A 17,629-nucleotide genomic window follows, 5' to 3' on the forward strand; every position below is an offset into this window, starting at 1 on the left:
TCTGACTCCTCCTCCTGGTATCCCTATAATGTGAATGCCTGTTGTGATTCAGAGTTTTCTTAAAAATACTTTTTTTTTTTCATTATTATTTCTATTTTCTGCTCAGCTTGAGTGTTTTCCACAACATTGTCTTCCAATTTGTGGATTCATTCCTGTATATAAGCTAGTCTACTCTTGATTCCTTCTAATGTATGTATATATATTTTTCAGCTATTGTATTCTTCATTTCTGTTTGGTTCTTCTTTATGTGTTCTAACTCTTTGCTAAAATTCTCCCTGTGTTCACCCATTCTTTTCCCAAGTTTGTTGAGCATCTTTATGATCATTTTTTGTACTCCTTATCAAGTAGATCGCTTATCTCCACTTCGTTTTGTTCTTCTAAAGTTCTGTCTTATTCTTGTGTTTAGAACATATTCCTCTATGTCCACATTTTCCCTAATTCTCTGTGTTTATTTCAATGCATTGGGTAGTTTGATTATATCATTCAACCTTGGAGAAGAGATATTATATATTAGGAGATAGTCTATGGGGCCCAGCAGCACACCACCCTCTTGTCAGCAGGATTAAATGCTTTAGGCATGTCCCCTATATGGGCTGTGTGGGTTCTTCTGTTATGACAGGGCTGATAAGTGCTGTGAGTCTGGCCCCTGGCCTTGTAAGCATGTGAGGTTTCTGCATGAACCCCTTAGGAGCAGTATCTCTGCTTTGCATAGTGTTATGGCTTCTCATAAACAACCCCTCTGGCCTTTAAAGCCAGGTGTTCTGTAGGCCCATCTTCCTCGCACAGGACCCCATGGCTGGAGAGCTCATTGAAGGTCTCACACCCCTCACTCCTTATGACTATCCTTCTGCTTGTGGATTGCCCACATGGGGGAGTGGGCATCTCCACCCTTCCTATTCATTTTCTGTTATTTCCTCCTTCACACCTTTAAGTTGTGGAGATTTTTCTCTCCTACTATTTATCCTACATCTTCTCTATTCTTAGACATAGTTGTTTTCTAAATAGTTTTAATTTTGGTATGCTTATGGCAGGAGGTGAGCTCAGGGTCTTCCTACTCTTCTATCTATAGAGTATCAAAGGTTACACTTGTCTTTTGAAGCCAGGCATTAGTCTCTCTTCTCTAGCTATGAAAATCATAGGTGGCATCTTCTTCTAACATTAAAAAAAAATGTTTTGTCTCTATCAAAAATTTGTTTTGTGTAGCCACCTTCATTTGTATCTGAAATAGGTCTGGAGAGCAGATCTATTGCAGTTTCTATATCAGCAATTGCTTCTTCATCTTGTACTTCTTTGTTTTAAAGGTGGTTTCTTTCCTTAAGCCTCCTGAGTCAAATTCTACAAGGTTCATTTTTTGGGGGGCGGGAGGGTGGTCGAAATTTCTTCACCTCACTAAACCTTCATGGAACTAAAGGCAGTTAGGGCATTGTTTTGGATTAGACTTTGACTTAAGAGAATGTTGTGCCTGGTTTCATCTTCTACTCAGAGCACTCAAACTTTATATCAGCAATAAGGTGTTTTGCTTTCTTATCATTCATGTAGTAGTACTTTTAATTTCCATCAAGAACTTTTATTTTGCATTCATGACTTGACTAACTGACATAAGAGGTCTAGCTTTTAGCCTGTTAAGTCTGTTAAGTCACTTCAGTTGTCTCCAACTCTGTGCAGTCCCATAGACGGCAGCCCACCAGGCTCCCCCGTCCCTGGGATTCTCCAGGCAAGAACACTGGAGTGGGTTGCCATTTCCTTCTCCAATGCAAGAAAGTGAAAAGTGAAAGGGAAGTCGCTTAGTTGTGTCCGACCCTCAGCGACCCCATGGACTGCAGCCTTCCAGGCTCCTCCATCCTTGGGATTTTCCAGGCAAGAGTACTGGAGTGGGTAGTCATTGCCTTCTCTGAGCTTTTAACCTAGCTCAGCTTTAAACATGCCTTCCTCACCACACTTACCCTTTTCTAGTTTTTGAGTTAAAGTAAAAAGATGTGCTACTCTTTCTTTCACTTTATAAAGGCTATTATAGAGTTTTTAATTGGGCTTATTTCAATATTGTTGTGTCCCACAAAATAGAGTGGCCTGAGCAGAAGGAGAGAGACAGGGAACAACTGATTGGTGGAACAGTCAGAATGCACACAACATTTACTGATTAAATTCACCTTATTATATGGGCATATAATAGCTCAGTTGGTAAAGAATCCACCTGAAATGTGGGAGATCTGGGTTCAGTCCCTGGGTTGGGAAGATTCTCCAGAGAAGGGAAACGTTAGCTACTCCAGTATTTTGGCGTGGAGAATTCCATGGACTGTATAGTCCATGGGGTCTCAAAGAGTCAGACACAGACATGACTGAGTGACTTTCACGTTCACTTCATTATATGGGCAGGGTTCTTGGCAACCCAAAACAGTTCCAACATGCATGCTTAATTGCATGCTCAGTCATGTCTGACTGTAGACCACCGGGATCTTCTGTCCATAGGATTTTTTCAGGCAAGAATACTGGAGTGGATTGCTATTTTCTTCTCCAGAGGATCTTCCTGACTCAGAGATAATGCTCACATCTCCTGTGCCTCCTGCATTTCAGACAGATTGTTTACCAGCTGAGCCATCAGAGAAGCCCCTAAAAAATTACAGCAGTGACATCAAAGATCACTTATTACAGATCACCATATAGTAACTGGAACATTTAAAATATTGGGAAATTATCAAAATGTGGCACAGAGACATAAATTGAGCAAAAGCTGTTGGAAAATGACCCTACTTCCTCAATTTTGGTTTTCCACAAACGTTCAATTTGTAAAAAATGAAATATCTGCAAAACATGATAAAGTAAGGTATGGCTGTATTTAGGAATGTGTGTTTGGATTGCAAGCATACATTTTTATTGTTGCTTTTAAATCATGTTTTAGTTTCAGTGTCTAGAGTACATGGTCTCATAAAATTATTTTTAAAGTTTCCTTGTGCGGTGGTGGTTTAGTCACTAAGTTATGTCAGGCTCTTGCAACCCCATGGACTGTAGCCTGCCAGGCTCTTCTGTCCATGGGATTTTCCAGGCAATAATATTAGCGTGGGTTGTCATTTCCTTCTCCAGGGTGTCTTCCTGACCCAGGAACTGAAGCCACATTTCCTGCATTGCAGGCAGATTCTTTACCACTGAGCCTCCAGGGAAGCCCAAAATTACTTTAGACTGGACTTTTGCTTAATATATGGTTAGTTCTCTCTTTTTCTAAACTTTGTTAAAATATTTTCAAGATAATTTCATTGTTTAATGAAATCATTGAAGCAAAACTAGATTTTGCTGCAGTAAACCAGAAATAGGTTTTTTACATGAGTTTGATTAATTCTTATAAAAGCTTTATGTATACATTAGATAATGAGTATTCTCTAATTGTTGCACACAGAAACAAACCTCCATTGCTGTCCTGTAAATAAATTCTTCAGTATCATTTTTCTAGATTCCATATATATGTATTAGAATACAATATTTCTCTTTCTCTTTCTGACTTACTTCAGTCTGTATAATAGTCTCTAGGTTCACTCACCTCATTAGAACTGACTCAAATGTGTTCCTTTTTATGGTTGAGTAATATTCCATCATGTATATGTACCACAACTTCTTTATTCATTCATCTGTCAATGGACATCTATGTTGCTTCCATGTTTTAGCTATTGTAAATGGTGCTGCAACGAACAGTGAGATAAATGTGTCTTTTTCAATTTTGGTTTCCTCAAAATATATGCCTAGGAGTGGGATTGCTAGGTCTTATAATGGTTTTATTACTTTTTTTATGGAATCTCCATACAGTCTTCAATAGTGGCTGTACTAGTTTGCATTCCCACCAACATTGCAAGAGTGTTCTCTTTTCTCCACACCCTCTCCTGTGTTTATTGTTTGTAGACTTTTTGATGATGGCCATTCTGACTGATGTGAGGTGACATCTCATTGTAGTTTTGATCTACATTTCTCTAATAAAGAGTGATCCTGAACATCTTTTCACATGTTTGCTAGCCATCTGTATGTCTTCTTTTGAGATATGTCTATTTAGGTCTTTTCCCACCTTTTGATTGGGTTGTTTGCTTTTCTAGTATTGAGTAGTATGAGCTACTTATATATTTTGGAAATTAATCCTTTCTCTGTTGTTTCATTTGCTATTATTTTCTCCCATTCTGAGGGTTGTCTTTTCACCTTGCTTATAGTTTCCTTTACTGTGCAAAAACTTTTAAGTTTAATCAGGTCCCACTTGTTTACTTTTGTTTTTATTTCTGTTCCTCCAAGAGGTGGGTCATAGAGGATCTTGCTTTGATTTATGTCATTGAGTGTTCTGCCTATGTTTTCCTCTAAGAGTTTTATAGTTTCCAATCTTACATTTATGTCTTTAATCCATTTTGAGTTTATCTTTGTTAAGGTGGTAGGAACTGTTCTAATTTCATTCTTTTATATAGCTGTCCAGTTTTCCCAGCACCATTTATTTAAGAGGCTGTCTTTGCCCCCATTGTATATTCTTGTCTCCTTTGTCAAAAATAAGGTACCCATAGATACATGAGTTTATTTCTGGGCTTTCTATCTTGTTCCATTGGTCTATATTTCTGTTTTTGTGCCAGTACCATACTGGTACTGCCTTGATGAATGTAGCTTTGTAGTATAATCTGAAGTCAGGGAAGGTTGATTCCTCCAGCTCCATTCTTCTTTCTCAAGACTGCTTTGGCTGTTGAGGGTCTTCTGTGTTTCCACATGAACTGCAAAATTTTTTGTTCTAGTTCTGTGAAAAATGACATTAGTAATTTGATAGGGATCACATTGAATCGTTACATTTCACTTGGTAGTACAGTCATTTTCACAATATTGACTCTTCCAACTCAGGAACATGGAATAGCTCTCCATCTGTTTATGTCATGTTTGATTTCTTTCACTGGTGTCTTATAATTTTCTGTGTACAGTTCTTTTGCCTCCTAGGTAAGTTTATTCCTAGATATTTATTCTTTTTGTTGCAATGGTGAATGGAATTGATTCCTTAATTTCTTTTTCTGATGTTTCATTGCTAGTATATAGAAAGGCAAGTGATTTCTGTGTATTAATCTTGTATCCTGTAACTTTGCTAAATTCACTGATTAGCTGTAGCAATTTTCTGATGCTCTCTTTAGGGCTTTCTATGTACAGTATCATGTCATCTGCAAACAGTGAGAGCTTTAATTCTTCTTTTCTGATCTGATTTCATTTTATTTCTTTTTCTTTTCTGATTGCTGTAGCTAGGACTCCCACAATTATTTGGAGTAATAGTGGTGAAAGTGGACACCCTGGTCTTGTTCCTGATATTAGAGGGAATGCTTTTAGTCTTTCACCATTGAGAATAATGTTTGCTGTAGGCTTATCATATATGGCCTTTACTATGTAGATTTCTTTTATACCCATTTTCTGACGTTTTCATCATAAATGGGTGCTGAATTTTGTCAAAGGCTTTTTCTGCATCTATTGAGATTATCATATGCTTTTTATCTTTCAATTTGTTAGTATGGTGTATCACATTAATTGATTTGTGTGTATTGAAGAATCCTTGCATCCCTGGAATAAACCCAACTTGATCATGGTGTATGAGCTTTTTGATGTGTTGTTGAATTCTGTTTGCTTAAATTTTGTTGAGGATTTTTGCATCTGTGTTCATCAGTGATATTGGTCTGTAGTTTTCTTTTTCAGTGCTTTCTTTGTCTGGATTTGGTATTAGGTTGATGGTGGCCTCGTAGAATGCATTTGGAAGTGTTCCTTCCTCTGAAATTATTTGAAAAAGTTTTAGAAGGGTAGGCATTAGCTCTTCTCTAAACGTTTGATATAAATCTCCTGTGGAGTCATCTGGTCCTGGGCTTTTGTTTCTTAGGAGATTATTTTTTTTGTAATCACAGTTTCAATTTCAGTGCTTGTAATTGGGTTGTTCATAATTTCTATTTCTTCCTGGTTCAGTCTCAGAAGATTGAACTTTTCTATGAATCTGCCCAGTCCTTCCAGGTTATCCATTTTATTACCATATACTACTACTACTAAGTCGCTTCAGTCATGTCCGACTCTGTGCGACCCCATAGACGGCAGCCCACCAGACTCCCCCGTTCCTGGGATTCTCCAGGCAAGAACACTGGAGTGGGTTGCCATTTCTTTCTCCAGTTTATTACCATATAGTTGTTCATAATAGTCATAATCCTTTGGATTTCTGCATTGTCTGTTGTAACCTCTACTTTTTCATTTCTAATTTTGTTTATTTGATTCTTCTCTCTTTTCTTCTTGATGAGTCTCACTAAAGATTTGTCAATTTTATCTTCTCAAAGAACCAGCTTTTAGTTTTATTAATTTTTACTGTTGCTTCTTTCATTTATTTTTCATTTACTTCTGATCAGATCTTTATGATTTCTTTCCTTCTAATTTCTTTTGTTGTTGTTGTTGTTGTTGTTGTTATTGTTGTTCTTCTTATTCCTTTTCCAGCTGTTTTAGGTGTAAGGCTAAGTTGTCTATTTGATGTTTTCCTTGTTAGTTGAGGTAGGATTTTATTGTTATAAACTTCCCTCTTTGAACTGCTTTTGCTGCATCCCATAGTTTTTGAGTTTTCATGTTTTCATTGTCATTTGTTTCTAGAAAATTTTTTATTTCCCTTTTGATTTTTTCAGTAACTTGTTGGTTATTTATAAAACGTATTGTTTAATCTTCATGTCTTTGTGTTTTTTACAGGTTTTTTTTTCCCCTTGTAATTGGTATCTAGTCTCACAGTGTTGTGGTAAGAGAAAATGCTTGATAAGATTTCAATTTTCTTAAATTTACTTAGGTTTGATTTATGGCATAAGATGTGATCTCTCCTGGTGAATGTTCCTTGTGCACTTGAGGTTTATTCTTCTGCATTTGGATGGAATATCCTGAAGGAATCAATGAGATCCATCTCATCCAATGTATCATTTAAGATTTGTGCTTTCTTATTAATTTTCTATTTTGATGATCTGTCTATTGGTTGTGAGTGGGGTGTTAACATCTCCTACTATTATTGTGTTAATGCCAATTTTTCCTTTTATGTCTGTTAGTGTTGGTCTTATGTATTGAGTCCTATCTTGGGTGCATAGATATTTACGATTGTTATGTCTTCTTCTTGGATTGATCCCTTGATCATTATGTAGTGTCCTTCTTTATCTCTTGTATTCTCTTTATTTTAAGGTCTATTTTGTCTGATATGAGGATTGCTACTCCAGCTTTCTTTTGCTGTCCATTTGCATGGAATATATTTTTCCATCCTCTCACAGTCAGTCTATATGTGTCTTTAGGTCTGAAGTGGGTTTCTTGTAGACAGCACGTATATATGGGTGTTGTTTTTGTATCCATTCGGCCAGTCTATGTCCTTTTGGTTTCTGCCCTTTAAGGCTGATCCAGGGGTTTGTGTAAACTTTGGGTGAAATTTGTGCTGAGTTTGTTGTTGTTGTTGTTGTTTGATTGTTTTTGTTTTTCTTTTTTTTTTGGTCTGTTTTTATTTTTATTTGTTGTTTTTAAATATTTACATGTTGTGTTGGTTTCTGCCATACAATAATAGAAATCAGCCATAATTATGCATACATTGTGTCCCTCCTGAGCCTCCCCCATCCCATCCCCCCAGGTCACCACAGAGCGCAAGACTGGACTCCCTGTGCTAAACAGCCACTTCTCACCAGCTCTCCATCTTATGCCTGATAGAGTATATATGCTGATGCTACTTTCTCCATATGTCCCACCCCCTCCCTACTCGACTGTGTCTTTAAGTCCATTCTCTACATCTGTGTCTCCACTCCTTCTCTGCAAATAGGTTCATCAATATCATGGTGTCTTTTGATGATTATCTTTAATGGAGTGTAAATTATCTGTTGCTTGCTCCATAGTTTGTGTATCTGGTGCTCTGTTTCAAAGTCTTTGCTTACTCTGCAAGTAACCAGATATCTTCCTCTATTATCTTCAGAAGCTTTGTTGTTTAGATTAAATCTGTAATCATTCTCAAAAGTATGTTTGTGAGGCACAGTGCATATTGTATTATCTATCTGTATAGGTGAGAGTCTACTATGTGAATCTCTATTCTACTGTGTGTTTGTGTATCCTTGTAAAAATGTTAGCATGCTTAATTTTTATTGTGTTGTAAAATGTCTTGATGTCTGGAATAGTCTTTCTGCTTTGATATTTTAAAATATTAATTAATGTTTGATTACACTCGATCTTTGTTGATGGGCTTTCTCTAGTTGCAGTGAGCAGGGGTGACTCTCTGTTGTGGTGTTTTTGTTTTTCTTCTGATAGGCAAGGCTGAGTGAGATGGTAATCCTGTCTGTTGATGATTGGGTTTGTATTTTTGTTTTGTTTATTGTTTAGATGGGGCATCCTGCACAGTGTGCTACTGGTGGTTGGATGATGCTGGCTCTTGTATTCAAGTGGTTTCCTTTGTTTGAAATCTTACCATTTGATACTCCCTGGGTTAGTTCTTTGATCGTCTAGGGTCTTGGAATCAGTGCTCTTACTCCCAAGGCTCAGGGCTTGATCTCTGGTCAGGAACAAAGATTCCACAAGTGGTTTTTAACAGCATTAAGTGAGATTAAAACAAATACCCCCAAACAAGAAACCAAGGATGCACCCCAGACAAATGGCAGTTACAAAATCAGGCAAATATTAACTAAGATAATGGAATATACACATATACATATACACCCATAAGCAAGATCAAAACAGTCCAACAAAAATTAAGTACAGTAGATTGACAAGGTGGACAAAGGAAATAAAAAATTATATCTACCAGTTAAGAACAAAACTAACTAAAGCACAAAGTAAAACCCAAAGTTTTGTTTTGATCACAGCACTGTTTAGAATAGCCAGGACATGGAAGCAACCTAGATGTCCATCAGCAGATGAAAGGATAAGAAATCTGTGGTACATATACACAATGGAGAATTACTCAGCCATTAAAAAGAATACATCTGAATCAGTTCTAATAAGGTAGATGAAACTGGAAGCAATTATACAGAGTGAAGTAAGCCAGAAAGAAAAACACCAATACAGTATACTAACACATATATATGGAATTTAGAAAGATGGTAATGATAACCCTGTATGCGAGACAGCAAAAGAGACACAGATGTATAGAACAGACTTTTGGACTCTGTGGGAGAGGGAGAGGGTGGAATGATTTGGGAGAATGGCATTGAAACATATATAATATCATGTAAGAAACAAATTGCCAGTCTAGGTTTAATGTAGGATACAGGATGCTTGGGGCTGGTGCACTGGGATGACCCAGATGGTATGGGGAGGGAGGTGGGACGGGGGTTCAGGATGAGGAACTCATGTATACCTGTGGTGGATTCATGTTGATGTATGGCAAAACCAATACAGTATTATAAAGTAAAATAAAGCAAAAGAAAAAAAAATAAAAAAAAATAAAACAAGGTGTCAAGTGGGGATTAAAGCAATGAAAATAAAACCAACTAATATGTTCAGAGGAAAAGAAAGAAAGAATAGATATGCAAAGTTAAATAGAGGTAGATAACAAAGATTTATATGCAGTAAAGATTAACTGCTAGGGGAAAAGAACAGTAGGAAAACCAAACAAATGAATAAGGGTAGAAAAATAATAATAAGCCTTTAAAATTAAAATTAAAAAAGAGAAAAGAAAAAAGAAAGAAGGAAGGAAGAAGAAAGAGAAAAATAAAAGGAAAACACCACAGAATTGCAAAAGCCCAACATCTGGTGATGGACATCCAGGTTGCTTCCATGTCCTGGATATTATAAACAGTTCTGCAATCAAAACAAAACTTTGGGTTTTAGTTTGTGCTTTAGTTAGTTTTGTTCTTAACTGGTAGATATAATTTTTTATTTCCTTTGTCCACCTTGTCAATCTACTGTACTTAATTTTTGTTGGACTGTTTTGATCTTGCTTATGGGTGTATATGTATATGTGCGTACATATACATAGAAGCAGGGGTTTATAAATTGTGACGGAAATACACATATACATATACACCCATACGCAAATTCAAAACAGTCCAACAAAAATAAAGTATAATAGACTGACCTGGCAAACAAAGCAAGCCAAAAATTATATCTACCAGTTAAGAACAAAACTAACTAAAGCACAAACTGGAAAACAAAACTAAAGCAAGGTGGGAAGTGGGAAATAAAACAATAAAAACAAAACTAAGAAATATTTCAAGAGGAAAGGAAAGAAAGAAAAGAAAGAAAGAATGGATATACAAAGTTAAATAGAGGTAGATAAAGAAGATTTATATACATTAAAAATTAACTGCAAGGGAAAATAACAGTAGGAAAGGCAAACAAAGGAAAAAATGTAGAAAAAATAATAGGTTTAAAAAAATTAGAAATTAAAGCATTTTAAAAAGAGAATAAAATTAAGAAGGAAAAAAAAAGGAAAATTCCACAGAACAGCAAAAGCCCAACACAGAGGCAGAGATTTATAACAACAATAAAAAATGTGACAGAAAAAAAATAATAAAGCTCAAAAGCTTAATTAAATTTCATAGTGCCAATAAAATCAAGAACTACAATGGGGTGTTGGGGGTGGGGAGAGGAATAGAGAAAGAAGTAAAAAAAAAAAAAAAATCCAAAATAATCTACAGAACAAGTCAAAGTATAAGAATAACAAATGTTTTTCTTGAGTCACTGCTGTCAGAGTCCTTTCCCTCGTTGAGAGTCACAGTCCACCTCACCTCCCTAGGATGCCCTCCAACACTGTGCTGGTCTCTGGACCTGCTGTGAGGGCAGCTCAGATTGTAATCTGATCCTACTCCTGTGTGTCCTTGCCTCCAATGTCCACAGCTATCAGAACTAGTGTGTTTTCTTTTGTGGGAGCTCTCAATGTCTTCCTAGTTGATAGTGAGGATTTAATCTGCAGCTTGTACAGCTGGTAGGAGGGTTTTAAGTCTTCTTCCTTAGCCATCTGCCCTTAGGGTTCAATTGTGGTTTTATTTCCACCTCTGCATGTGGGTCGTTCACTGGGGTTTGCTGCTGAGGCTGCCTTGGAGGACTTGGGTCTGCCCCAGTGAGGGCCAGGTTTAGAGATGGTGCAACTGCTTGGGTCGCAGCTGTTCTGGAGGTACCAGGTACGCAAGGGAGTTTGTGGCTAGCTCAGCAGGAAATATAGTGCTCTAGAAGGGTATGGTAAGCAGTATTGGTCAATACACTCCAGTATTCTTGCCTGGAGAATTCCCCTCCCTGACAGAGAAGCCTGGCAGGCTAAAGTCCACATGGTCGCAAAAAGTTGGACATGACCAAAGCAACCCTGTGTGCATGGGTACAAGACATTTTTGTCTGTGGCAGCTCTGCCCCAGTGACGATTGAGTGTGAAAGTGTCATAGCTGCTTGGCTTGTGGGGACTTTGGTGGCCCCAAGTGTGCAGGGACATGGACTGCCTCCACTGCAGGAGTTATGGCCCTCTCAGAGGTTTGTTTGTTTGTTTATTTGTTTGTTTTAGCCTCTTGTACCTGGTGATCGGAAGGCCTCTTTGGCCAGTTTTCTCTGTTGGGAAACCCATTCAGGTATTTAGAGGGCTCCATTGCCTGGAGTCCTTTTCTGTTGTTTGGCACATCAAGCACATAGAGGGTCCTCCCTGGCTGGGGTCCTACTCTGAACTTCAGTGCTTCAGGCATTTGATAGGCCAGCCTCTCTTATGTTCAGCTTCCAATGTTCGCCTGTGGGAAGAGAGAGGCTATATGGTGATGGCTCCACTTCCTACACATGACTCAGCAGTATCGCCTTGCTTCCATGACTGCCTGGCTTTCCTCCATAGGCATTTCCCGCCACAATCTCCTCCCTCAAATCACCTTTATCCTTCTCTCCACAGTCGACAGCAGCCCTCACCCTAAGATTGCTCCACAGTCCCTAAACTCCAGTTCCCAGCTGCTGCACCTTCTAGGGGACCTGCATTCTTGTCTGGGCTGCACAGCAAGGACTGTCTGATTCTCACTCCATTCAGGTTGCCACAGATCAGTTCTTTCACTCTCAGCCTTAAATGTTTCTCCTCTGACTCAGACAATTGTCCTGATGTGGGGACTGGAGCCCTGCTTCAGTTCCCCCCCTGCTGAGGGCAGGTCAAGTCCTACTAACACTCCTGGTTTTCACCCTAGTTCCTTCATCCTACCGAGTTTTGCATGGGTCTATATAATTTTTTCTGCTCGTCAGGTACTCCTGTCTGTTCTCAGCTGGTGTTCTGCATGCACTTCTGTGTCTGAAGGTGTATTCCTGATGTATCTGTGGAGAGAGATGTACTCCACATCCACCTACTCCTCCACCATCTTGTTCCTGATCCTTTTCTCATCCTTAACAATGATTTTATTTTAAAGTCAATTTTTTCTGATATAAACATGGATAGCCTCATTCTTCTTTTGACTGTATTCCTTTGATATATCTTTGCTGTAACCAGCTTTCCCAATGCCCCTCAATGGTCCCTTTTGTCTAGTAATCATATCCTTGGATAGTTCCCTCTCATAATAAATAGGACTAAACTGCATAATCACCAGGATGTTGCCTAAATGGCACTGTGTTGCTTCAGATCCAGGTTACAAAAGGCACCATGGCTTCTTGGATCACCTATACTGAAAGAAGCTAGATATATTGTTAGGGTACCAGGACTACAAGAGGTCCTTCAGCTTCAAACAGGCCTTGAGGTGACTGCAGTTCTAGCCTACATCTTGACTGAAATCTCTTGGGAAACCCTGAGTCAGAAAGGCAGTTAAGCACTTCTAAATTTCTGATCAATAAAAAAAAAAGAAAGAAAGAAAGAAATAATGATTGTTCACTATAAGCCATTAAATTTTGAGGGAATTTTCTATGTAGCAACAAATGCATATTGATAGATACATAGAGAGATAATAGATAGATAGAAAGTACAAAATAAGTGTATCATTTTAATTAGCTTTCATATGTTCTTGTACTAGGGATAAATAGTGCATAGAAATATTTAAAAATTCAATCCTTGTTCTCTTTTTAATTAGGAAGTTCATTGATTTACTATGATTATTATTTCTACCATTTGGTTTTTAAAAAATTATCCCACTTTTTAATGTTCCTTTTCTTTTTCCTCCATTTTAAATAATTGGCTAAGTTCTTTCTTATTTCATTTTTCTTTCTATAGTGTTCAGTTCAGTTCAGTCACTCGGTTGTGTCTGACATTTTGCGACCCCATGAATCGCAGCATGCCAGGCCTCCCTGTCTATCACCAAATCCCGGAGTTCACTAAGACTCACATCCATCAAATCAGTGATGCCATCCAGCCATCTCATCCTCTGTCATCCCCTTCTCCTCCTGCCCCCAATGCCTCCCAGCATCAGAGTCTTTTCCAGTGAGTCAACTCTTCGCATGAGGTGGCCAAAGTACTGGAGTTTCAGCTTTAGCATCATTCCTATCAAAGAAATCCCCTGGCTGATCTCCTTCAGAATGGACCGGTTGGATCTCCTTGCAGTCCAAGGGACTCTCAAGAGTCTTCTCCAACACCACAGTTCAAAAGCATCAGTTCTTTGGCGCTCAGCTTTCTTCACAGTCCAACTCTCACATCCATACATGACCACTGGAAAAACCATAGCCTTGACTAGTTGGACCTTAGTTGGCAAAGTAATGTCTCTGCTTTTGAATATGCTATCTAGGTTGGTCATAACTTCCAAGGAGTAAGCGTCTTTTAATTTCATGGCTGCAATCACCATCTGCAGTGATTGTGAAGGCCAAAAAAATGAAGTCTGACACTGTTTCCACTGTTTCCCATCTATTTGCCATGAAGTGATGGTACCAGATGCCATGATCTTCGTTTTCTGAATGTTGAGCTTTAAGCCAACTTTTTCACTCTCCTCTTTCACTTTCATCAAGACGCTTTTTAGCTCCTCTTCACTTTCTGCCATAATGGTGGTGTCATCTGCATATCTGAGGTTATTGATATTTCTCCTGGCAATCTTGATTCCAGCTTGTGCTTCTTCCATCCCAGCGTTTCTCATGATGTACTCTGCATAGAAGTTAAACAGGCAGGGTGACAATATACAGCCTTCACGTACTCCTTTTCCTATTTGGAACCAGTCTGTTGTTCCATGTATAGTTCTAACTGTTGCTTCCTGACTTGCATACAGATTTCTCAAGAGGCAGGTTAGGTGGTTTGGTATTCCCATGTCTTTCAGAATTTTCCACAGTTGATTGTGATCCACGCAGTCAAAGGCTTTGGCATAGTCAATAAAGCAGAAATAGATGGTTTTCTGGAACTCTCTTGCTTTTTCCATAATCCAGCGGATGTTGGATATTTGGTCTCTGGTTCCTCTTCCTATTCTAAAACCAGCTTGAACATCAGGGAGTGCATGATTCACGTATTGCTGAAGCCTGGCTTGGAGAATTTTGAGCATTACCTTACTAGCATGTGAGATGAGAGCAATTGTGTGGTAGTTTGAGCATTCTTTGGCATTGCCTTTCTTTGGATTGGAATGAAAACTGACCTTTTCCAGTCCTGTGGCCACTGCTGAGTTTTCCAAATTTGCTGGCATATTGAGGGCAGCACTTTCACAGCATCATCTTTCAGGATTTGAAAGAGCTCAACTGGAATTCCATCACCTCCACTAGCTTTGTTCGTAGTGATGCTTTCTAAGGCCCACTTGACTTCACATTCCAAGATGACTGACTCTAGATTAGTGTCCACATCATCATGATTATCTGGGTGGTGAAGATCTTTTTTTGTACAGTTCTTCCGTGTATTCTTGCCACCTCTTCTTAATATTTTCTGCTTCTGTTAGGTCCAGAATATTTCTGTCCTTTATCAAGCCCATCTTTGCATGAAATGTTCCCTTGGCATCTAATTTTCTTGAAGATATCTCTGGTCTTTCCCATTATGTTGTTTTCCTCTATTTCTTTGCATTGATCGCTGAAGAAGGCTTTCTTATTTCTTCTTGCTATCCTCTGGAACTCTGCATTCAGATGCTTATATCTTTCCTTTTCTCCTTTGCTTTTCACCTCTCTTCTTTTCACAGCTATTTGTAAGGCCTCCCCAGACAGCCATTTTGCTTTTTTGTATTTCTTTTCCATAGGGATGGTCTTGATCCCTGTCTCCTGTACAATGTCATGAACCTCATTCCATAGTTCATCAGGCACTCTATCTATCAGATCTAGGCCCTTAAATCTATTTCTCACTTCCACTGTATAATCATAAGGGATTTGATTTAGGTCATACCTGAATGGTCTAGCGGTTTTCCCTACTTTCTTCAATTTGAGTCTGAATTTGGTAATAAGGAGTTCATGATCTGAGCCACGGTCAGCTCCTGGTCTTGTTTTTGTTTACTGCATAAAGCTTCTCCATCTTTGACTGCAAAGAATATAATCAATCTGATTTCAGTGTTGACCATCTGGTGATGTGCATGTGTAGAGTCTTCTCTTGTGTTGTTGGAAGAGGGTGTTTGCTATGACCAGTGCATCTTCTTGGCAAAACTATGAGTCTTTGCCCTGCTTCATTGCACACTCCAAGGCCAAATATGCCTGTTACGCCAGGTATTTCTTGACTTCCTACTTTTGCGTTCCAGTCCCCTATAATGAAAAGAACATCTTTTTTGGGTGTTAGTTCTAAAAGGTCTTGTAGGTCTTCATAAAACCGTTCAACTTCAGCTTCTTCAGTGTTACTGGTTGGGGCATAGACTTGGATAACTGTGATATTGAATGGTTTGCCTTGGAGACGAACAGAGATCTTTCTGTCGTTTTTGAGATTGCATCCAAGTACTGCATTTCGGACTCTTTTGTTGACCATGATGGCTACTCCATTTCTTCTGAGGGATTCCTGCCTGCAGTAGTATATATAATGGTCATCTGAGTTAAATTCACCCATTTCAGTCCATTTTAGTTCGTTGATTCCTAGAATGTCGACGTTCACCCTTGCCATGTCTTATTTGACCACTTCCAATTTGCCTTGATTCATGGACCTGACATTCCAGGTTCCCATGCAATATTGCTCTTTATAGCATCAGATCTTGCTTCTATCACCAGTCACATCCACAGCTGGATATTGTTTTCTCTTTGGCTCTACCCCTTCATTCTTTCTGGAGTTATTTCTCCACTGATCTCCAGTAGCATATTGGGCACCTAATGACTTGGGGAGTTGCTCTTTTGGTATCCTGTCACTTTGCCTTTTCATACTGTTCATGCGGTTCTCAAGGCAAGAATATTGAAGTGGCTTGCCATTCCCTTCTCCAGTGGATACTTGGATGCAGTCTCACAAACGACAGTATGATCTCTGTTCGTTTCCAAAGCAAATCATTCAGTATCACAATTATCTAAGTCTATGCCCAAACCAGTAGTTCTGAAGAAGCTAAAGTTGAACAGTTCTATGAAGACCTGAAAGTCGTGCTAGAATGAACACTCCTAAAAATTGTCCGTCTCATTACAAGGGGACTAGAATACAAAAGTAAGAAGTGAAGAAATACCTGCAGTAACCAGGAAATTTGGCCTTGGAGTACAGAATGAAGCAGCGAAAAGGCTCATAGAGTTTTGCCAAGAGAACGTGCTGGTCATAACAAACACCCTCTGCCAATAACATAGGAGAAGACTCTACACTTGGACATCACCATATGGTCAATACCAAAAACAGGTTAACCATATTTTTTGCAGCCAAAGATGGAGAAGCTCTCTGCAGTCAGCAAAAACAAGACTAGGTATTGACTGTTGGCTCAGATCGCGAACTTCTTATTGCAAAATTCAGACTTAAATTGAAGAAAGTTGGGAAAACCACTAGACTATTCAGGTATGACCTAAATCAAATCCCTTACAATTATATAGTGGAATTGAGAAATAGATTCAAGGGATTAGATCTGATAGACAGAGTCGCTGAAGAAACTATGAATGGAGATTTTTGACATTGTACAGGAGGCAGGGATCAAGACGATCCCCAAGAAAAAGAAATGCAAAAAGGCAAAATGGTTGTCTGAGGCGACCTTACAAATAGCTGTGAAAAGAAGAGATGCAAAGGCAAAGGAGTAAACGAAAGATATACGCATTTGAATGCAGAGTTCCAACTAATAGCAAGGAGAGACAAGAATGCCTTCCTCAGTGATCAATGCAAAGAAATAGAGGACAACAAAAGAATGGGAAAGACTAGAGATCTCTTCAAGAAAACTAGAGATACCAAGGGAATATTTCAGGTAAAGATGGGCACAATAAAGGGAAAAAAATGGTATGGACCTAACAGAAGCAGAAGATATTAAGAAGAGGTGGCAAGAATACACAGAAGAACAGTACAGAAAAGATCTTCATGACCCAGATAATCATGATGGTATGATCACTCACTTAGAGCCAGATATCCCAGAAAGCAAAGTTAAATGGGCCTTAGGAAGGATCACTATGAACAAAGCTAGTGGAGGTTATGGAATTCCAGTTTAGCTATTTCAAATCCTTAAAGATGATGCTATGAAAGTGCCACACTCAATATGCCAGGAAACTTAGAAAACTCCGTGGTGGCTACAGGACTGGAAAAGGTCAGTTTTCATTGCAATCCCAAAGAAGGGCAATGCCAAAGAATGTTCAAACTACTGCAATTGCCCTCATCTCACACACTATCAAAGTAATACTGAAAATTCTCCAAGCCAGGCTTTAACAGTATGTTAACCATGAACTTCTAGATGTTCAAGCTGGATTTAGAAAAGGC

The sequence above is a fragment of the Budorcas taxicolor genome, chromosome 17 (assembly GCF_023091745.1).
Source record: "Budorcas taxicolor isolate Tak-1 chromosome 17, Takin1.1, whole genome shotgun sequence".
In the NCBI taxonomy this organism is placed as follows: domain Eukaryota; kingdom Metazoa; phylum Chordata; class Mammalia; order Artiodactyla; family Bovidae; genus Budorcas; species Budorcas taxicolor.